General features: G+C 47.2%; 1 pseudogene; it reads right to left on the bottom strand.

Moving 5' to 3' along the window:
• Nucleotides 1-306: 306 nt before the first annotated feature.
• On the bottom strand, nt 307-425 carry LOC134971159 (5S ribosomal RNA; annotated as a pseudogene).
• Nucleotides 426-12,520: the final 12,095 nt, after the last annotated feature.

Raw genomic sequence — 12,520 nt, 5'->3', positions numbered from 1 at the left:
CCAGTACAGGGTTTCTGTATTAATGGAACCAAAGGGTGGTCAAGACACAGTTATATGTAAAAAATTTGCTCATAGGCTGTAGATAGCTAGAGTGGTGATCAACAGTCACACCTCTAGAGATAATACACCTGAATTACATACCAATATCATAATTTGAGAAAAATTTCATAAGAGATTTATGGGCATCATAAAGTCAATAGGAAAAAATACTGATATTGTAAGACACTATGATAAAGGAATTACTGAATAGAATTAGTGGTGATACTGCTGTTGGTGTGTTTTTATCACATAAGTGAGGAGAATCCTGCTCTACAACACCAGATATTCGCAGGCAGTCTCCTTTCCTGATGCTGACCTGGCCCAACGCTGTTTAGCTTCCAAGATCAGACGAGATCGGGCGCTGGCAGCGTGGTATGGTAGTAGAGAATTATGTGTCCACCAATGAGAGTGCATACAATTTTATACTCTAATTTGTATCTTTATTGATAGATCTTTGGGAAAAGCATTTTGCGTTGTAGTAATGTTAATAAAAGTTAAGTTTTAAGTATTTGATTAAATTGTTATATATTACTTATTTTCTTTCTAAGAGTGCGCCCACACAAGAGCCTTCTGTTTTCTCCCATTTGTCAGTCTATGTACTTACTGGCTCTGGGTGCACCACCAACCAGGACAGCATTACATTTATACATATATATCTATATATATATATATATCTAAAACGGCTATCTCTGCCGTTTTCCCTTACTAACAAGGGTTACATACTGTCCAACTTTGGTCTCCTCTTCTTTAATTCACCAACCATCATAATTTGATAAATCCTGTGCCAGGTCGCCCCTTTTTCTTTTTACAAATGCCTCTTAGAGAAGCCAGTGATACAGAGAGTAGCCTGCCTATGAATGAGCTGGTGTTGTGTGGGCTGTCACAGTCATGCAATCTTTAGTTTTTACAGTACCACTTGTCCACATATCTGTAGTTAAGTGGATAGTGGGTACAATAGCATTTTTTTTTGTAACTTCCCAGTGCAGGTAAAAATTAAACAAGATGGAATTTGGTAGCATAGACGCAGGACCTCAATTAACTGACTAAAACCAGATGCATTGATGGCAGATATTGGATGTATATCTAATACTAGCCATCATGGTTTCAGTTATCCACTGTGCAATGGGATGGTAGCTTTCATACTTGCTTCCTCGTGCCAAGTATTGTTTCACAGTTAATTGTTGTTTGAAACTACAAGTCTTCTTGGTCCCCTTCTGGAATGATTATTCACCCAAAGCAGCAGCAGCATGTCTAGCATACAAGGATCTTCTGGGGAATCCTGGATAGGGGAGGACTCATTTAGCCTTTGGAAATAGGATGCAGGGGGATTCCTCCGATCATTAATAAGGAGATTGATTATGAAGGTGTTGGCATTGGAGATTGCATGTGCTGGGATCTAGCTGAGAGCTAGCTGATGCCGTACTGCTTGGTATTATTTTACCAAATTTTTCAGATTTTCACATGAACTCACTGTAAATGATGTAACAGATGGTTAATGTCCCTACCTCTATTTGCTTTGGCTTCACAAACAGCACAGATGGCTTGACAAATGTCAGCATTTGGGTAAAAATAAGTCCATACAAAACAGGTGGGTTTTTTTGGTCTTAAGCTCAGGCATTAGAATTACCTTTTTTTTTATCATGGCCAATACCTGCTGCCACTGGTGGCTGACTTATTTTGCCACAAACATCATCCTCATTTTCATTAGATACAGAAATACCCCCTCATCCTGTTGCGCTTGCGCACTAGCATCCTCAATTTCTATGTCTCCATCTTTACTTGTGCTGCTCATCTCCAAATGTCCAGAGGGTGCAGAAATGGTGGAAGGAGGCTTCTCTAGGATTCAGTATCACAAAGGTCGGGTTCACACATAGCACTCATGGACACCCTCAGACTCTACTTGGGGATTTGTGAAGTTTGTGACACAGTTTATTCTTCAGCCTTAGCATTTTTTCTGCACTGATTTTCCTGATTTTCCTGAGAGAGGTGACATCTCTCCTAGACTCAGATTGAGAAGGTGTTGTATTATCATGTGACGTTACAGAAGAAGATGCCCGACTGTGTTTGGCCCCTGCTTCCACAATAGGCATTGTAGTACAGGAAACACAGTAGCACTAGCAGGACCACTACTTGCAAACCAAGGCCATGGCCTGAGTCTTTCCTTGCCACTGCATGTGATGAATGGAATGTTTTTTGTTTTTGGAAGTACCTTTTCCTTTTAGAGGTGATTTTTTCAACATTGTGAAATATTGTTTACATTTTAGGAGCCCTTTCTTAAACCTTTTTCCCCTTGACCTGTGTTGCTACTCCTGCTCTTATACTGACTGATCTATGGGGTCGTTCTGACCTAGATTTTTTTGCTGCGGTGTGATCAGGTGAAAACTCGGCAAAACTGCACATGCATATGCACCGCAATGCGCAGGCATGTCGTACAGGTACAAAGCGGATCGTTGCTGAGCGATGGAATTAACAAAGAATTCATTCACACAGCCGATCGAAAGGACATTGACAGGAAGAGGGCGTTTGTGGGTGGCAACTGACCATTTTCTGGGAGTGTTTGGAAAATGCAGGCGTGTCCAAGTGTTTGCAGGGCGGGTGTCTGATGTCAACTCCGGGCGAGAACAGGCTGAAGTGATCGCAGCGGCTGAGTAAGTTCATACCTACTCAGAAACTGCACAAAACTTGTTTGTACCGCTCAGCTGCAAAAGCGTTCACACACTTGCAAAGCGAAAATACACTCCCCCCATAGGCGGAGACTATCTGATCGCAGTGCTGCAAAAAGTAGCTAGCAAGCGATCAACTCAGAATGACCCCCCTATGTTTGGTTCTATTGTTGACACAAGCCAATAAATTAGTTTTTACACTTGAAAATTGTTTTGGGGTGTAGGTGACACAACAACACATAGAACAGCAATATAAGCAGCATCACTCATCTGAACACAAACTAAAGAAAAACACAATACTATATATTGTAATTTTTAGAAAAGACTGCAGGTTTTTTGTTTTAGACTACAACAAGAAAAATGTTATATAACTGGAACCCCTCAAAACAAAAAAGTGTTCTTGGAGTGCAGCGGCCAAGGTCGTAGCTACCATAGGTGCAGGGAGTGCAGCTGCTATGAGGCCCAGAGCTTAGGGGGCCTACCTTTTCTGTCAAAGAGGGCATTATAATGTTACATTCTATGAATTAGGACACTGAGATGTGGCACAATATAAAGTGGAGTCCCTATAGTGTGGCATAATATGAACTAGGGGCACTGTAATGTGTTATAATATGAACTGGGGACACTGTATGACATAATGTTAATTGGGGTACTATGTGGCATAATGTGTACTGGTAGCCCTACAATTGTGACATATTGTGAACTAGGGCACTACTATAGTTCATAAAATAAACTAGGGCTCTATTATGGTGCATAAAATTAACAACTGCTGCGGAAAGGTGTCTCCCTAAAAGCATTGGGACAGTGGCCCCTTCAAAATGTTGCTATGGGGTCCACAAAGTTCTGGCTACACCCCTGGCAGTGGCCTAGAGCACAGTAGAGTAATGAATATACTATTTTTTGATAAATAATAAACAATATTCTATAGTATACTGCAGTGATAGATCTCCTAGGGGAAGCTCTCCTAGGGATGCATTGGTGGTGAACCCGGCAATAAGCCAGGTCAGGCCGCCAGTCTGAAAGCGGTCTCAGCTGGGGTGCACCCGGGAAGGACCTGTTTCCAAAATTCCAGGTGCGAACCAGCAATGCAGTGTGAAAGGGGTATTAATTTACTCACAGCTGCACATCCTGCATACATTAATATGACAATGGCTTGTTAACCTACTAAACTTTGTGGAAAACTGGTTTAAAAAACATACCTGCATAATTATAAGAGCCAAAGGACAGAGTACAGAGTTGTGTGTCAAATGGGAACTTGTATATGTCCAGGCTGCAAGCACTAACAATCCGTATTGCCCTTGTTCTAGTGATGTTGCCACTGTTATGGAGTATGTAGAAGGGGCTCGCTTGAGATTTGTCTTCAGTTTGAGTCCTGAATAAATACAAATTTATAAATTACCGTGCAGGTCAAATAACACAAATGAGCAAAATTAACTAATCACTTGTTATGTAGGACATGTTGTGTTCTCAGCCTCAAACCACAAGACTATGGGGGTAATTCAGACCTGATCATAGCAGCAAATTTGTTATCAATTGGGCAAAACCATGGGCTTAGGGGGTCATTCTGACCTGTTCGCTCGCTGCGTTTTAATGCAGCAGAACGAATGGGTCCCTGCTGCGCATGCGCCGGCGCCGTAGTGTGCCGGCGCATGCCAGATGGCCGATGGCCGTAGCAGGGATGCGATCACCTCTGCCTGATTGACAGGCAGAGGTGTTCTCTGGGCAGGAGGGGGCGGAACAGCGCCATTTGGCCGCCGTTTCATGAGTTTGGTCCGGCCAACGCAGGCATGGCCGGACCGAATGGGGGCCGGGCTGCAGCGGCTGCGTGACATCACACGCAGCCGCTGCGGGCCGGGGAGCGATGAGTAGCTCCCGGCCAGCACGCTAAAGCTGCGCTGGCCGGGAGCTACTCTTGAAGTGCAAAGGCATCATCGCTGTGCGATGCCTTTGCACTTCTGTGAGGGGGGCAGGGACTGACATGCGTGGCGGGCTAGCCCTGCGCTGGGCATCCCCCCACATGTCAGGTAAGAAGATAGATTGTTACTGTGCTAAATTTAGCACAGCTACGATCAACTTGGAATGACCCCCATAATTCAGACCTGATCGTAGCCCTGCAAAATTTTGCAGGGCTCCGATCAGGCACACTGACATGTGGGGGGATGCTCAGAACAGGGCTAGTCAGCCCTGTATGTCTGGCTCAACCCCCGTGCAGAAGTACAAAAGCATTGCACAGCGGCGATGCTTTTGCACTTCAGGAGTAGCTCCCAACCAGCGCAGCTCCTGCGCGCTGGCCGGGAGCTACTCGTCGCTGCCCGGGTTGCAGCTGCTGCATGTGATGTCACGCAGCCACAGCGGCCCGCCCCCGGCACGGTCCATCCACACCTGCACGACCGCGCCCCTTAAACGGCAGCTTAACGCCGCTGTCCCGCTCCCTCCTGTCCAGCGACCGCCTCTGCCTGTCAATCAGGCAGAGGCGATCGCAGGCTTAAGACAGCCGTCTGCTGTCTGGCATGCATCGGCGCACTGCGGTGCCGGCGCATGCGCAGTTCCGACCTTATCGGCTGCTGTGCGAATTCGCACAGCACCGATCAGGTCTGAATTAGGCCCAATGTGCACTGCAGCTGTGGCAGATATAACATTTGCAGAGACAGTTAGATTTGGGTGTGTTATTTTGTTTCTGTGCAGGGTAAATACTGGCTGCTTTATTTCTACACTGCAATTTAGATTTTAGTTTGAACACACCCCACCCAAATCTAACTCTCTCTGCACATGTTATATCTGCCCCCCCTGCAGTGCACATGGTTTTGCCCAACTTCTAACACATTTGCTGCTACGATCAGGTCTGGATTACCCCCTATGGTAACTATCTTTCCGTTAGGAGGCAGGAAACTTTAGCTGTATGCCATGTATCATACCTCCCAACTTTATCAAATCCAAAATCGGGACCTTAGCGAGTGCGCCCGAAAAGGAGGCTTGACCTACACAAAAGGGGCATGGCCTCACGGCAGAGCTGTGTTCGTGAGTCACGCCCCCTTTCAACTTCACTGAGGGGGCATGCCCAGCGCTTTGTGAGCTGCTGGCATGCCCTCTCTCCCTCTGTCACTTGTGAATAGACACTATGCGCATGCAGTGACAGGAGCCTCCCAACTGCTCCCCCCCACCGTGGGACACTGCGGCCCGCGGGTGGGACAGCAGGACAGTCCAAAAAAAAAACGGGTCTTTCGTGCGACAATCGTAACAGTTGGGAGGTATGCATGTATTACTGTTTTAAACCCTGTAAACTATTGGCATGACCTATTGCTGGAACCTGGGAGGTGTCAGTGGAGATCTTTAACCAGGCTTGTAGGTTTATCGGTAACAGCAGTACCACAGAGGGTAACAACTAGGGATGAGCGGTTTCGGTTTTCAGAGAAACGAACCCTACCGAACTTCACGCCTCGAGCCCAGGTCCGAGGCCGGCTCGGGACTTCCCGCCAGACTCGGAAACCAGAACGAGGCAAAACGTCATCATGCCGCTGTCGGATTCTCGCGGGATTTGGATTCCATATAAGGAGCCGCGCATTACTGCCATTTTCACTCCAGTCCTGGAGAGTGTAGCGAGAGGACGTGTCTCTCTCGTCAGTTTCTGTCTGTGCGGGAAAGTGGTGTGGCGATCTGCTCTGTCTTATGTGTGTCATTCCAGTGCTGTCCTGTGCTGCATCAGTCCAGTGGTGGTGTCTTGTGCTGCATCAGACCAGTCAGAGTGGTGGTGTCCTCTGCTGCCATATGTCCAGTGCTGCTGTATAAATCCAGTCAAGTGCAGTGGTGCTGTGTTGTGCTGCATCAGTCCAGTGGTGTTGTCTTGTGCTGCATCAGTCCAGTCACAGTGGTGGTGTCCTCTGCTGCCATATGTCCAGTGCTGCTGTATAAGTACAGTCCATTGCAGTGGTGCTGTGTTGTCCTGCATCATTCCAGTGGTGGTGTCCCTGTGCTGCCATAAGTCCAGTAATACTGCCGTATAAGTCCAGTAATACTGCCGTATATGTCAAGTGGTACTGCCGTATAAGTCCAGTGATACTGCCATATAAGTCCAGTGATACTGCTGTATAAGTCCATTGGTACTGCCGTATAAGTCCAGTGATACTGCAGTATAAGTCCATTGGTATTGCTGTATAAATCCAGTAATACTGCCGTATAAGTCCAGTGATACTGCCGTATAAGTCCAGTGGTACTGCCGTATAAGTCCAGTGGTACTGCCGTATAAGTCCCTTGGTACTGCCGTATAAGTCCAGTGATACTGCCGTATAAGTCCAGTGATACTGTCGTATAAAGCCGTATAAGTCCAGTGGTACTGCCGTATAAGTCCATTGGTACTGCCTTATAAGTCTAGTGATACTGTCGTATAAGTCCAGTGGTACTGCCCTATAAGTCAAGTCCAGTGATACTGCCATATAAGTCCATTGGTACTGCCGTATAAGTCCAGTGGTGCTGTCCTGTGCTGTATATTATTTACTCTGAATAAAAGTTATTAATATTTAATCCAAGTCATTTTTACAGGGTTTGCTCTGTGTGGTTCAGGAGTATGCTCTTCTGTGCCACATAATGTTATATAACTCTGTCCAAATAAAAGGGTTGTTATTATTATCCAAATTATTTTTACAGGCTTTGCTGTGTGTGTGGTTTAGGGGTACACTCTCCTGTGCCACCAATATTGTGCGTGTGTTACATATGAGCAGAGGCGTATCTAGGGTAGGGAGAGTGGGGCACGTGCCCTGGGCGCCTTGGTAGGCCCAGGAGAGGGGGCGCCGCCGGCGGCCAGGGCATCATGCCCCACTCACCCCCGTTAACCCAAAATGTGAGGGGAGGAGAGCGCAGCGTCTCTCCCTCCCCTCACCGCCGCTGAAAGCCCTAGCAGCGCTGCCAGCAGCGCTGCCAGCAGCGCTGCTGTGTCCGGTCTCCGGCGTTAGCCAATCAGAGCTTGCGGAACGGCTCCTGATTGGCCAGACAGCCGCCGGAGACCAGGAGCGGTGAGGGGACGGAGAGGTGCTGCGCTGCGCTTTCCTCCCCTCACATATCAACAACAAGCGGCCGGTGAGTGACTGGGGGGGGGGAGGGGGGCGGCGGCGGCACAGTTGGGCATGTATCTGGCACCAAATGGGGCATGTACCTGGCACTGAGTGGGGCCTGGCACTGTGGGGCATGTAACTGGCACTGTGGGGCATGTACCTGGCACTGTGGAGCATGTAACTGGCACTGTGGGGCAATGTAACTGGCACTGTGGGGCATGTATCTGGTACTCTGGGGCAATGTATCTGGCACTCTGGGGCAATGTATCTGGCACTGTGGGGCAATGTATCTGGCACTGTGGGGCATGTATCCGGCACTGTGGGGCATTATATCTGTCACTGTGGGCCATTTTCAGTGGCCACACCCCTTCTGGAGCGTGGCCACACCCCTTCTGTAGTGTGGCCACGCCCATTTTTCTGCGTGCGCACATGCTTCTTTTTGTTTGTTTTTTTTTATTTTATTTTTTTTATTTTTTTGGGGGGGCGCCATTTTCCATCTTGCCCTGGGCTCCGAAAACCCTAGCTATACCTCTGCATCTGAACAAATTCCAGCACGTCCCATGTTTTGCACATACAATTAATTTGGTGATGCCGAATTTTTTGAGAAATGACAGGGGTGTGCAGGAGATACTGTCGGTGGCCCAAAAAATTGCAGGCCACTTTCGACATTCAGCCACTGCGTTCCACTCCTAGAAGGACCAGGTGTTTGTGCTTTACACTTGTGTCGCTTAGCTTAGTCACACAGCTAGCTCATTGCACATCTTTTACTTCTTTGCATGATGTGCTATTTGGGGACTATATTTTTTATGTGCCATCCTTTCTGACACTGCAGTGCCACTCCTAGATGGGCCAGGTGTTTGTGCCGCACACTTGTGTCGTTTAGCTTAGTCATACAGCTACCTCATTGCACCTCTTTTTCTTCTTTGCATGATGTGCTGTCTGGGGCCTAGTTTTTGAAAAGTGCCATCCTGTCTGTCACTTCAGTGCCACTCCTAGATGGGCCAGGTGTTTTTGCCACACACTTAGTCATCCAGCGACCTCGGTGCAACTTTTAGCCCTACAAACAATATTGTGAGGTGTTCAGAATAGACTGGAAATTAATGTTATTGATGTTAATAATACCGTATGATCAAAATTACCCCCAAATTCTGTGCTTTTTTTATGTTTTTTTCAAAAATCATCCAGATCCAAAACCAAAACCCAAAAGGGTGGTTTTGGCAAAACTTATCTAGATCCAAAAACGAGTGGGAATCCAGATCCAAAACCAAACCACAAAGCACGAAAAGTGCCCGCCGCACATCTCTAGTAACAACATTATGCAAAGGGTTAACAGCAGTAATGCTGCAGTGGTTTTGGCAGCAGTAACACAGGGTAACAGTGGTCTCACCAGTAGAGCTAAGTACTGCATATGTGTGCAGTACTGTGGCACTCCTTCAAAGTGGTGTGCAATGGGTCGCGCATGTGCAGTGGAGTGGTAGTGACAACATCCCACCAGGGACACTGCTCAGATAGGAGGAGACAGCGCAGGAGCACACTACTCTCTAATACCCCCCTCGCTCAAGGTTGTTTCTATTCACATAAGCATTATACCTTGCGACAAAGATTACACTGAAAGACTTGTTCTCCACTAACTCACAGATGAAGTGGTGTCTAGTAGCAATGTGCTGGGACCATCCATGGTGCTTGGTACTTTAGGACAAGTTAATTGCACCCTTGTTGTCACAATGCCTATAGTCTCATCCTATCTTAAGACTTAGGTGGTCATTCCGAGTTGATTGCTAGCTGCTTTCGTTTGCAGCACAGCGATCAGGCCAAAAAATGGCAGTTCTGCGCATGCGTATTCTTACAACGAACGATGTAGTTTCACACAAGGTCTAGTGAAGCTTTCCAGTTGCACTGCTGACCGCAGAGTGATTGACAGGAAGTGGGTGTTTCTGGGTGTCAACTGACCGTGAAAAAACGCAGGCGTGCCAGATAAAAACACAGACGTGGCTGGTAAAACGTAGGCGTGGCTGGCCGAACGCAGGGCGTGTTCGTGACGTCAAAACAGGAACTAAATAGTCTGCAGTGATTGCCAGCTAGGAGTAGGTCTGGAGCTACTCTGAAGCTACAAAATTATTTTGTAGCCGCTGTGCGATCCTGTCATTCGCACTTCTGCTAAGCTAAAATACACTCCCAGAGGGCAACGGCTTAGCATTTGCACGGTTGCTAAAATCAGCTAGCGAGCGAACAAGTCGGAATGAGGGCCTTAATTCACAGCAAGTCCTATATTTACTGAGGGTCAAGATTGAACAATTTTTATAGATTTTAAATAAATGAAAATGTAACTAAATCAATGTGTTTCAGCGGCTAAAACACACATTTACTACTATTTAAGAATCAATATAAAAAATAATCTGTTAGTAATGTCTGTTTTAGCCCCAGAAACACGTGACAACATGGATTTAGATAGATTTTAATACTGATATAAGGAGAGTTATGGTAGACTTACCATTGTTAACTCTCTTTCTGTGAGGTACATTGGGTTCCACAGGGAAACATTGTGTGTAGAGTGGTATCTTGATCCAGAGGCACCAACAGGCTAAAGCTTTAGGCTGTCCCAGGATGCATTGGGGCCTCCTCTATAACCCCGCCTCCAGGCACTGAGAGCTCAGTTTCGTTAACCAGTCCAATGCAGGAGCAGGCAAGAGAGAAGGCAGATGTAAGTCACATAGAACCACATTCTCACGACAGGAGAAGATACCAGCGGCTAATGCCATACAAACCCATTGAAGCTAGATGCGTCAGGGTGGGCGCCCTGTGGAACCCAATGTACCTCGCAGAAAGAGAGTTAACAATGGTAAGTCTACCATAACTCTCCTTTTGTGCATCAGATTACATTGGTTTCCACAGTGAAACATCGGATGATGTCCTAAAGCAGTTCCTCAAGGGAGGGGACGTGCCTTAGCGGATGTGAGAATCCGGAATCCAAAGAAGGCATCCTGGGAGGCTGAAGTATCAAAGTCATAGAACCTAAGAAACGTGTTCACTAAGGACCACATAGCCGCCTTGCACAATTGTTCTGGGGACGCGCCACGGCAGGCCGCCCAAGAAGGTCCAACAGACCGAGTAGAATGGGCTTTAATAGCAGCAGTAGCTGGAAGACCAGCCTGCGCATAAGCTTGTGCAATCACCATTTTAATCAATCTGGCTAAGGTTTGCTTGATCGCAGGCCAGCCACATATGTGGAAACCAAAGAGTAAAAAAAGGGTATCTGACCTTCTTATAGAGGCAGTCCTCTCCATATAGATATGGAGAGCCCTCACCACATCCAAAGAACGCTGTTTGGGAGACAAGTCTGAAGAGACAAAGGCCGGGACCACAATCTCTTGGTTAAGGTGAAAAGATGAAATCACCTGAGATAGATAACCGGGTAGAGTTCGTAGAACTGCCTGGGCACAGTGAAAAATCAGAAAGGGCGGACGACAAGACAAAGCTCTTAAGTCCGACACCCGTCTTGTAGATGCAATAGCCAACAAGAACAGGACCTTGGCCGTGAGCCATTTAAGGTCCACTGATTCCAGAGGTTCAAATGGAGACTCTTGCAGGCTTGAAACACTACAGACAGATCCCATGGAGCCACTGGAGGGACATAGGGAGGCTGAATCCGTAGGACACCCTGAGAAAAAATATGAACGTCAGATATAGACGGAAGTTTTCTAAACAATACCGACAAGGCAGATATGTGGACCTTGAGGGGGGCCAGGCAAAGACACAAGTCAAGGCCTCATTGCAGAAAAGCCAGAATTCTGGAAGTTCTGAACCTATAGGCATCATAGTTCTAATCAGCACACCAGGTGAAGTAAGAATTCCAAACTCTGTAATAAATTCAGGCAGAGGCTGGCTTATGGGCTTTCATCATAGTCTGAATAACCACCTCAGAAAAACCTTTGGCCCTCAGGAGTGATGCTTCAAGAGCCACGCCGTCAAAGCCAATCTGGCCAGGTCTGGGTAGACACAAGGGCCCTGTACACGGAGGTCTGGTCACTGAGGAAGTAGAAGGCTGCAGGTCTGAGAACCAATGCCATCTGGGCCACGCTGGAACGATCAGAAGTAGCATTCCACCTTCTTGTTTGAACTTCTGTAGGACCCTGGGCAGGAGTGACACTAGAGGGAACATGTTGGGCAGTTGAAAGTTCCATGGAATTGCCAGTGCATCCACAAATGCTGTCTGAGGCTTCCTGGTCCGAGATCTGAAGATCAGAACCTTGTAATTGTGTCAAGATGCCATCAGGTCTACATCTGGTAGGCCCCACTTGTCCACTAGGAGTTGAAAGACTTCTGGATGAAGACGCCACTCTCCGGCATGTACGTCCTATCAACTGAGGAAGTCTACTTCCTAGTTTAGGATGCCCGGAATGAACACTGCTGATATTGCGGGCAAATCGCGTTACGCCCAACAAAGGACTTTTGACACTTCCATCATTACCATGCGGCTTTGAGTGCCACGTTGATGGTTTATGTATGCCACCATAGTGATGTTGTCTGACCATACTTGAACAGTCCTGCTCTGTACCAGAGGCAGGGCGATAGATAATGCATTGAACACTGCCCTCAGCTCCAGAATGTTTATCGGAAGGAGTGATTCCTCCTTGGTCCATCAACCCTGTAAAGAGTGTTGCTCCAACACCGCACCACAACCCCTGAGATTGGCATCTGTTGTCATCAGGGCCCTGTCGGGGATCCAGAAGGGACAGCCCCTGCCTAACTGCTGGTCCTGGAGCCACCAGGTCA

This window comes from Pseudophryne corroboree, chromosome 11, assembly GCF_028390025.1.
Source record: "Pseudophryne corroboree isolate aPseCor3 chromosome 11, aPseCor3.hap2, whole genome shotgun sequence".
Taxonomy (NCBI): Eukaryota; Metazoa; Chordata; class Amphibia; order Anura; family Myobatrachidae; genus Pseudophryne; species Pseudophryne corroboree.
This window is presented reverse-complemented; position numbering and strand designations above follow the sequence as displayed.